Source organism: Rutidosis leptorrhynchoides, chromosome 4, assembly GCF_046630445.1.
Source record: "Rutidosis leptorrhynchoides isolate AG116_Rl617_1_P2 chromosome 4, CSIRO_AGI_Rlap_v1, whole genome shotgun sequence".
NCBI classification, from domain to species: Eukaryota; Viridiplantae; Streptophyta; class Magnoliopsida; order Asterales; family Asteraceae; genus Rutidosis; species Rutidosis leptorrhynchoides.
Window position 1 is genome coordinate 388,587,225 of NC_092336.1, and position 9,206 is coordinate 388,596,430.

Genomic DNA, 9,206 nt, shown 5'->3' on the forward strand with positions numbered 1-9,206 from the left:
CAGTACCCTAATCAAATGTGGAACCCGTATCAGATGTCCATGTTTCAACAACCGAAGAAGTGTACCTTCAAACAGTTTATGGATTGTAAACCGCCTGAGTATTCAGGAAGCCCTGACCCAACTATAACCGTAAACTGGTTGAGGGAAATGGAAAGAGTTTTTGAGGCATGCCAGTGCGAACCAGAATTACGGGTTATTTTCGTGAGTAGGTTGTTGAAGAACAGAGCAATGGTTTGGTGGGATTCGGTTATCTCTAGTATACCTAAAGAACAAGTGAGCATGATTAAGTGGGAACAATTTTACATCAAGGTTTGTGAACAGTATTGCACGGCGTATGATATTGGGAGACTTAAGAAGGAGTTCATGGAGATGAAAATGACAGAGCAAATGACAATAGACAAGGTGATTGAATGGTACATGGATAAACTCCGATTTGTCCAACAATGGGTTCCGGACGAACAGTCAAGAATTCAACATTTTTTTGAGATGATACTACCGGAGTACCGAATAATGGCAAGGTTTGCTACTACGTTATCTCAAGCCTTTGTTATGGCCAAGATGACTGAGGGAGATGTGAAAGCGGCCAAGAGCAGAGTGGTGGAAAGCGTTGTGTCGCAACCTAGTAAAGCAAATAGTCAGGCCAGTTCAAAGTCTAAGAAGTCACTTGGGTATAGACAGAAAGAGAACCATACTTAGAGTGGAACCGAGTTGAGTCAGAGGGTTTGGTGTCATAATTATAGATCGACACATAGTGGTCCTTGTTCAGCTTTAACGAAAAGATGTTTGAGCTGCGGAGATGTGGGACATGAGATTCAAGCGTGTTCGCTCAGGGTTAATGTTTGTTGGAATTGCAAGAAAGAAGGGCATCGATCAGCGCAGTGTCCTACTAGTGGAAGGTCGGGTTCTGGGGTGGGGTCAGGGGTGACGACAATGTCAGTAGCTGGGTCCTCTGTTTCGACAACAGGACAGAAAAGAAAGAATCCTTCCTTTGCGGAAGCAAGGGCCTTTCCGATGACAGTAGATGCAGATATTGATACCGACTATGCGAATGCAGGTATGTTTTGTTAAATCCGTAATAGTTAGTATGTTGTTTAGTATTTTGAATTGAATTGTTTAATTATGTTTTGGATTATGTATATGAGCTAATGCTTGTGTGGATATGGGTAGGTTTCCTTCCCTTTGTCACGTATAATGTAAGTAGAGATCGGAAGAATCGAAATAGGGTAGAATTTCTCCAAATTGTGTTGCTCGGAATGTAAGGATGATTTAGGATGATGTACTTGCGCCTGGCCAACGCAAATACATTGTGGTAAATCATACAGAAGTTTTGAGAACCAAAGCGGATCTAGGAAGTGAAAATGTGACCTGGAAACATTGAAACCTATAAAAATTAGTGGTAGTGTAGTAATCAGGAACCCTTGTTTATTGTGCCTAACCAGATTCCGAGGACGGAATCTTCTTAAGGGGGATAGATTTGTAACACTCTGATTAATGGCTTAGATGAAACGAATAAATAATAATATTTTTATTATATGATTTAATTATGATATTTAAATTATGGATAAATAATAACGACTAAATATAAAAGTGAAATTATAAATTATGAGTTGATAATTTAATAAGTGGACAGATGAATTATTTTGTGACGATGGTCACGGAAAATATTCGTTTCGTTGAATTGGGCTATGTTAGCATCGCCTAACGTGAACATCTCTCTTCTTATTAAAAGAAAAACACAATCATGAAATAATTTTTCAAATTAAGCTTTCAAATTAAATCTTATCCATCAGATTAGATGGTACAATCAAATCTGACCATTGATTTAATTCACGAAAATCAATTACTAATAATTTTTAGGAGTCTTTAATAAAAGTCATTTATACCCTTATATATTTTTTCTCATACGGCGTATCAGAAGACTCAGGGGTCATTTACCTTCAATAATTTCTAGGGTTTCAAACTTTCACCCACTGCATGAAAAAAAAAAACACTGCCGAATCATCCTCTCAAAATTTCCATCTCTGATCCGTTTTCAGAGACTACCAATAAACGGATTTTAACGATTGATATTAGTTTAACATAAGAATCGTCAAAACAAATGTGTGTATCAATTATTTGAATCAGATGTGGCGGCTTCATCTTTGTATCATTACGATTTGTACTTCAGGTAATCTAGAAGATTAAATATTTGGTTGTAGGTGCAATTAGGGTTTTGAAGATTCAATTTTCAGCTGTGAAAACGATCTCAAGATTCCGTAATCCAGAAGTGAACAATATTCATCAGTCGAATTTTTCGGTGTAAGTATAAAATGTTAATTTCTATGTGTTACTCAATCGTTAATTTTTATTAGGACCTAAGGATTCATAATTAATAATGATAATTGATATTTACTTTTTCGTCATGTAAATAATGGAAGTTAGGATATTGAAATAGATTTTTTTTTTCTTCTTCATATTGTTTGTTTGGTATATTGATATGAAAAAAAGGATGCAACAAGATACAGATTAAATTCAAAAATCATTGAGATTGAAGCAAACAAAGTTACATATCATATATGAAAACGACTGAGATTGTCCCTTACGTTTTTTAATCATTTGATGCTATTGATGTTTGGTATTCTGCTATCTTTTTTTTTATCCTCTGATATTTCATGGTCATGGTGATAGCTATTTGGTTAATATCCAGTTTATTATTTTTATGGTGTATTGCATTAGTGTTCTGCTAATTTGACTGCATGATTTTCAAGGGTTTAATTGTTTGATTATGGTTTTCTTAGGTGCACCTCCAACTTTTTGGTTGCTTCTGAAATTTTTCTGCTGAAAGGTAATCTTATATTTTACGGTTCTACTTTTTCCGTTTGTTTTGCTATCTACAACAACAACAACAACAACAATACCCAATTCCACTAAAGTGGAGTATGGGGGAGGTTAGATGTAGGCAGTCCTTTCCTCTACCCTAAAGTAAAAGGGAAGTCATTCTTCTACCCAGGATACCTATCGGTCCCCAGGTAGAGGAAGTCGTCCCTCCCTATTCTGTAGAGCAGAGAGGCTGCTTCCTAGGGACCTCCGACCAGAAAGAACCATGAAATCCGATATGTGAAGTAAAAATATACAAGTAAAGTTGGCAAAATAGAAGCTTTACCATGAATAATGTATACTCCAATACGATATATATAGGTAAATAAAGCATATAACAATATTGAGTAATATAACATATAATTAAAATATGTGAGTGTCAAATATGCAAGTATAACAAGTCATGTAAGTACAATAAGTATACGTAAACATGTTGGTAAGAAGCATGTAGGTATAATATGCAGTATAAAATAGATGGTATACTATGTAGGCATAGACAAATAAGTATGCTATGTTAGCATAAAAACATGTGATCTGTAAGTACGTATAAATTAATTGCTATATAATGTAATACAAACATGTAACCATATAGTGCAATTTGCTATCTACAAATTAGTTTTTATTGCGGTTATTGATTGTGGATGGCACATTAACTTCAATCGTAGACTAACAATTGGTGACAGGCGTGAAGCGATTGAAGCAAGGGTAGCTAGCTCGCTTAAGTAACTACTTACCGAGCGGGGACATAACACTGCAATTAATAAAGTAAATATGCCATGCTTTCCTTTTTTTATTTGGTTATTTGTAGTCTTTTCTATGATTTTTAGCTTGAAAAATGGTCTTGCGATAGTATAATACCATCTACTCAGTTTGAAGTGGAAGAACAAAAATGAGTTCGACGGTTGAATTTGTGAAGAGTTGAAAAAGATGTGAAGAGTTAGAACTCATTTGAAGAAGATCAATAAACCTTCAGTCAAGACCATACAGGTTGACTTTTTGCTATCTCGATGTTTTTTTTTTTTTTTTTTTTTTTGTTTATTTATGAGGTTTGACGATATGGGTTTGTTTTCTTTGATGTGGTAACAGAGTCCTCTGATGGTAATTTAATAGATTGTACGTTGTTTCTCATCTTCGACCTGTATTTGATCTTCCTAAACTTATACGACAAAAGTCATTGGTATTTACTACTAATAACTCAAATACATAATAAAATATATGTATATGTAGAGATTAGAGCTTATATGATTAGTAGTATATGTATATGAATAATAAAAGTATGAGATTTAATGGTGCTCATTGAAATTTTGATTTTAAGAATGTAATGGATTAAGCTAACGTTATTAAAATAACAGGGCGAACCATCTGAAAGGCCAAAGGGGCATAACTCAAGTAATGAAATATATGAGACGATTCAACTTTGAGCAGAATTCGGATGCTGTCCGGAAGCGACTATATCAAAATAACTACTGAAATAGACGTTTTAAGATTGAGTTTCTTACGAAGATTTGGAAGAAACATCATAAGATGTGTGAGACATGACACCATTAGTGGTGGTCGTGACTCGTGAGGTTAGTTTAGTCTTTTACTATAACTGATTTTGTTTTTTAAAAGTGATTACTTTTTAACTAATCACTCTACTTTGTTGAAAAAAAAAAATACTATTTTTGTCATCTTTTCTATTAATTTCTTAAATGACTGCAATTTCTCGAACGTTGTATTTTAACCTGGCAAATAGGTCAGGATGGGCCGGGTTGGGTAACGGTCAAAATGGTTTTGGGCTGAAATGGGATATGGGTCAAAACGGTTTTGGGTTGAAATTGGTCATGGATCAAATGGGTCAAAACAGTTTTCGATTGACCCAAATTTGAGACTATGGGTCTCAATTGCCAGGTGTAATTTTAATATTTCATAATGGGCCAATACGCTTTATGACAGTCACCGGGTTTTTTTGATCGGTGTATTTTGACTAAACCCTTTTTCGAATACATATTCACGTTTCACTTTCGATGTATGTATAAATGTGTTATATGTCTTATTGGTTTTGAATTGCTTTCGTGTAAAGTAATCTTCCACATCAAATTAGATTGAATGTTAATTTTTTTTAAGCTTTACTCATTTATGAGGATCTTTTCATCCATGTGTTATGTGAAGGAATTAAGTCTCGGCATGTTGGTAAGTTGGACTTTACATTGATGTACTCCGTATAAATTATTTCAATCATATATGATATGTTGTGTTATGCGTAGATACTGGAAGCTACCTGTTTTTGTTGGGGAATTAAATCTAATTCTTATTGTCAGTTTTAGCCCAAATTTCAATTCGAAGTAACATTTTTAATGATGGATGTGCTATAACACCAAAAATTAGAATTTAACTTGAAAAGGGTTCTGCTTATAGTATTTAACTGGCTCACAGATACAAGATGTTTTTCATTTTGTATCTGTTCTTTTATGTTTCCTTTTGTGGAAAATAACTAATAACTATATATTGTTGGGAATTATGACTCTTCTGTAGGTTGAACTGATACATCGGTTACAAGGTTGAATTTTTATAAGAAGTTGCTAGGTGTTTTACTAATTCTTAGCTATAGTCACATTTCAAGTGATTCTTGAATAAGTACCAAAATTTATTTGTATCAGTTGGTCAAAATAAGAAAAAAAAATCTGTCTAACTAATTGACTATAAATGTATGCAGGGTACATGTCAGTGACAGAAGCTGGGAGCACACTGGTGTTGTGGGTGAACTGAATGAAGCCTCAAGTAACTTCCATACATCACATCTCATGGTAAAATGGTTCTCACTAAGAGGTTAGTCTTAATAAAGAAGGAATTACTATTTGACCATTCCTTTTAATCGAAAACTTTGATTTTGATTTACTAAAGTAGGTGGCAATATGGGTGTGACTATCTATATAAATTACCTTCGTATCTCATGTACAATTTGATTAACATACTTAAATGCACAAATAAGTGTCATCGAAAATGTTTTGTGATGATGACTTACTTGTCAGCTTCATTTGTCAATGAAGCAGGCGAGGACCATCAGATAAACTCTACAAAACCAAAGGTACTTGCAATAACTCATTACACCCTATATTTACATTTTCATGCCTTTGTAGATGAAACTTGACAACAAATGTAAGCAAAGCCCAACAATAAGTTCACTATGGAGTAAAGTATCCTTTGCATTTAGAGTGCGATATCCTCGATAGCAGACTTTATAACGTCTCTTGGATCCTTAGTTTTGTTATCTTATATATCTTGGTTCTGGTTCATTGGTGTTATCAAATCGGTGTTCCTATAATATCTCGATCGCTGATTATGCCAACATGACATTTGATCAGGTATCATAACCAAGTATATGTTTTATATTTTTAATACCTCTTTAGTGTTATCATATTGTATATGTTTCATATTTTATTTTATTGTAAATCCATTTGTAACTACTTATAATTCAATTGGAGCTTGTAACTGAGCAACAATTGATGACCATCAACAACTCATTTAAAATGTTAGACGACTAATTTTAAAGTAATATATATTTTTTCAATTAGCGCAACTCCGAATATACTAATTATTTTAACCATTTTTGAGCAGCTGTGGCTACGAGCTCAACATCAACTATTTGTGTCACAATCTATTTGTTGGCACTTGCTACAGACTGCAGATGACTACAGATAATTGGTATGCATATAGGTTTATGCAACATTATATGGTACGGAGTAATAATTTGAATTGTCATGCAAACCTTTTGCGTTTATGTTTATGCAATAGGCAGATTATTTGTTTGTCTTGCAAAGATACTTGTGTCATCAGTTTTTGAGAACCTATTGGTACATGTTTTTTGGTCTCTTGAGCTTATTTTTATTTTATAAATACATCAAAATCAGTATTTATCTGCAATAAACTTCACCTTAATATGTATTATATGTCATTAGGAATATTCATTTGAATCCATAAATTAAGTTGAGATTCAAGAGACTAATGAGAGCGTGACATGTGGCACGAAAATCACATGTGATTGGAAAAAAAAAATTCAAATTTTTTTTTCCCGAAATTTCTTTTTTAAAAAAAAAATTTTGAAATTTTTTTTTTTACGATTTTTTTTTTCCGAATCTTTCTTTACAATCACATGTGATTACCTGCATAATCACATGTGATTGAATTATACAATCACATGTGATTGGATTTGACATGTATAATTACATGTGATTAGGTTTACAATTACATGTGATTGACATGCAGAATCACATGTGATTGTAAAAAAAAAAATTTGAAAAAAAATTTCGAAAAAAAATTCGAATTTTTTTTTTTTTTTTTTTAATCACATGTGATTTCGCGCCACGTCGCGCTCTCATTGGTTCCTTTGTTTTCAAGCAAATTAATGGATGTAAGTAATTACAACTCTATATGCCATTGTTATATATTTGACATTTGCAAAAATGTACTTTTACAATTTACGTCCGTTAACGGACTCATAATGGTCCTCACATACTCAAAAAATAAAAAACCAATTTCTACTTTCTATAACAAAATTCCTTAAAAAAGGAAGCGAACGTAAGCTCTTCTTAATTAAACACCGCGTATAGTAATCGATCCTATCATAATAGCTCTAATGATACATTGATTATACATTGTTTTTTAAAAGAAACCCGCGAATTTGCGGGTCTTTAACTAGTTATATATAAGATAACGGATAAAATACCACTTAAAAATTAAGAGAAGGTTACATTTGTTTAATGTCGGGTCCTTATCTATTCCTCTCCCTTTTGACAAGAAAATCAAACACATGGACTACCTAAAATTCTTTACACTCCCGTCTAACTATCCTCTCTTTTAAATCTCATAATCAAACAACCAAATTAGTGATGGTGTTATCTTCGTACTAACGACCCACAGGAGGAACAATTTGGCAAAGGTTTAAATCCTTTAATTACTTTAATTTATTTTGATTGTCTATTAGTTTATATAAATTTTATTACAAATATGATAATGACTAAATCTAGTTACATGTTGTTATTTGTAACAGTTGAGAATCGTTATTGTTTAATCATGTTGTATGTAAGGTTTGGATTGATTTAACACTCATTGCCTTATGTTGTTATTTTTTTTTAGAAACAAAAGTAAACATAATCAGGAACATCCTTTCTAACCTATCAACTACACTTTGATTATTAAAGTTTAAACTAGTAAAAGTGTTGTGCTCTTTTGTGCAAGCAATTCACGACTAGTACCAAATAGGGAAGATTCAATACTTTTGATTTATTTTGATAGTTAGACTAGTTTGGTAAGTTTATATATGAAACTTGAATAATTATATGCTTGAATTAAATTATATATCGTTCATAAGTTGAAATTGATAATTGATATGGTTATAGATTGGTTATGTTATATACATGACTTTTGGTATATTTTATAAGTTTTAGTATGATTAGGGTAAATGATTGAATCTAGTTATTTGTTATCTTTTAGTAAAGATTGTTGATGACTATACATGTTTTATATATAATATTTTCATGATTGGTATAGTTAAAACATGGTTGATTTGTATGAATTAAAAGTATAGTTTTTATAAGTTTGGCTAAAAAAAGAGTAAATGATTAGATTTTGAGAATTGATGGTTGTATGATAAAATTGATGATCGATATAGACTATATATGTTATATACCAAGTATATTTATATGCATGACTTGTTTGATTAATATTTCTTAAAATAGTAATTTTAGGGTTTATGCCAAAAAAGTGTGTAAAATGAATTTTGACATGAATCTTGTGTGAAAAGTGTTTTTAATACTTGTTTGATGTTATAGATATGTTGTATGAATTTCTTGTAAAATCAATTCGACCAAAACAGTGCTTTTGATTCAGTACATATTTGAGACATGATTACTGATTTAGATTGTATTATTCTCAGGTGATAAGAGTAAGCAGAAGACTCAGTAATATTAGACCACTGAGTACTTGTGGATATCAGTGAGTGGAACTGTCCTTTCGGATATTACTATAGAGTAGCAAGTTGTGCTACTGTTGTTATGACCGCCCGATTAGATTGTCATGATAGTATATTGTTGATATGATGTGATGATTATATGATTATATGTGCACCAGTTGATTCGATCTTGATTTGTGAGGTCGAATGCCGGGAGTCAGTCTTGATTTGTGAGGCTGGACTCATGAGGTCAACCTTGATTTGTGAGGTTGGGTTCGAGCGTTACTATCTGTGTAGTATAGCTTTGAATGACGCATCCGTTGCGTCTGGATTACTATGCGAACGAGTCAGTAACAGGAACTATTGGTAGACTCTAGCCCGATCAACTAGGGTTGCAGGTCAGGCCTGGCCGCCGGTCCTC

The 9,206-nt window shown here is 32.8% G+C and overlaps 1 long non-coding RNA gene across 9 annotated transcripts; it reads left to right on the forward strand.

The window, feature by feature from the left end:
- Positions 1-1,890: 1,890 nt before the first annotated feature.
- On the forward strand, positions 1,891-6,706 carry LOC139844028 (uncharacterized). 9 transcript variants are annotated; one of them, XR_011757794.1, is made up of 8 exons: positions 1,891-2,298; positions 2,778-2,824; positions 3,540-3,843; positions 3,943-4,033; positions 4,209-5,421; positions 5,552-5,664; positions 5,976-6,200; positions 6,454-6,706. It is a non-coding gene; the product is annotated as an uncharacterized lncRNA (long non-coding RNA). The 9 variants fall into 9 exon arrangements; XR_011757795.1 differs by having other exon boundaries at positions 4,209-4,424; positions 5,371-5,421; positions 5,552-6,200; XR_011757790.1 differs by having other exon boundaries at positions 4,209-5,664.
- Positions 6,707-9,206: the final 2,500 nt, after the last annotated feature.